This window comes from Dipodomys spectabilis, unplaced genomic scaffold (assembly GCF_019054845.1).
Source record: "Dipodomys spectabilis isolate Male_0828 unplaced genomic scaffold, ASM1905484v1 ptg000305l, whole genome shotgun sequence".
Lineage (NCBI taxonomy): Eukaryota > Metazoa > Chordata > Mammalia > Rodentia > Heteromyidae > Dipodomys > Dipodomys spectabilis.
Genome location: NW_024870982.1, coordinates 586,403 through 587,744, shown reverse-complemented (window position 1 = coordinate 587,744; position 1,342 = coordinate 586,403). Strand labels below are relative to the sequence as shown.

At 39.0% G+C, this 1,342-nt stretch overlaps 1 non-coding gene across 1 annotated transcript; it reads left to right on the top strand.

Moving 5' to 3' along the window:
* Positions 1 to 909: 909 nt before the first annotated feature.
* LOC122127632 lies at positions 910 to 1,016 on the top strand. The gene has a single exon (XR_006151226.1). It is a non-coding gene; the product is annotated as a U6 spliceosomal RNA (small nuclear RNA).
* The last annotated feature ends 326 nt before the right edge of the window (positions 1,017 to 1,342 follow it).

Here is a 1,342-nt window from a genome sequence, read left to right as displayed (position 1 = left end):
ATAAGAAAGAAAGAAGAAAAGATCAGAAGTTCAGTAGAGCTAAACAAAAAACAAAAAGAATTTTTTTTAAAAGAAAAGAAAGAAACACGCACACACACATATACCCCTAAAATAAAAATTATAAGAGGAAAAAAAGTTACTAGAAAACAATTTTTTTCAAAAAAGGTAAAAATTTAAAAAAAGTTTTAGAAAAAAGTTTTTATAAAAGGTACCAAAAAAAAAAAAGAAAAACATTTTTGGTAGGGGTCGGAAAAATCATGTATCTCCCTTATGTCCATAACCAGCCTCTTGTTGGAGTCTCTGGTCTACTTTTGGTGTTTGATTTTCCTGTGGCTTGGTTCATTTCTTATATCAGTTTGTTTGAACAGGCAGAAAAATGCTCTGCTTTACCCAGGATTTTGTGATCCTCCTCCCAGATTAGTTCAATGGTAGGGAGATATGCTTTGAGTACCACAAAAGAGGGAGATGGCTTTTCCCTCAAGTTTGGAGATGCTGTGATGAGGCTAGGTTCTGGGTAGAGTTGAGGACTTTCAGCAAACATTAGCTTTTCTCGGGGGCTAGTTTGTGAGAAACTCCCAGAGCCCAGCCTGGAGCCACTCTCCGGGTTTATGTTTACTGAATTTCAATTGATTGTCAAGGTTGCTAAAGGGAGGGGCAGCCTCTGGCTCTGATTACCCAGTGAAGAAAGCCACTCCTATGGCTGGCGCCCGAGCTTGGTGACTTTTCTCTGGGTGGAGCTGAGTCTGGCAGATCAGCTTAGGTTCTTGTGACCTACTAAATGACTCCAGTTTTCTTCCAAGGCTTAAGTTGGAGCTAGCAGCTCCATCGAGCATTGTCAGTATCCAAGATGGAGACCTCCAGTACTGGAGGGTGAGGGAAGGCCTTCGCTCCTCTGCTCCCTGAGAAGCAGTGAGGAAGCATCATATACACTAAATTTGGAATGATACCGAGAAGATTAACATGGCCCCTGCTTAAGGATGAGAGGCAAACTCCTGTCATTCCATCGCCTAATTTGTTAGGAAATGGAAAGGCTTCAGAAATAGATTATGAAGTGTAGTAAGCCAAGTCCAAATAAACATAGGTTCCATGGTTTCCCTAATTTTCAATAACTAATATATGTCTGGGATAAGCAGAAAAGGTCAAAAGCTATGAGCATATGACCAGATAAGATTATGTTAAGGGAAATGAACCGAAGTTAGTGACACAAGTGGTTTTTTCTTTCTTGCTATTGTTTCTCACATACTTATAACATACAGTGTGGTTTTTTTTTTTTTTTTTTTTGCTTCTTTATATGTTCCGACCCCATGTTATAACATCTGTTTTCACTGTATTTGAAGTTGGT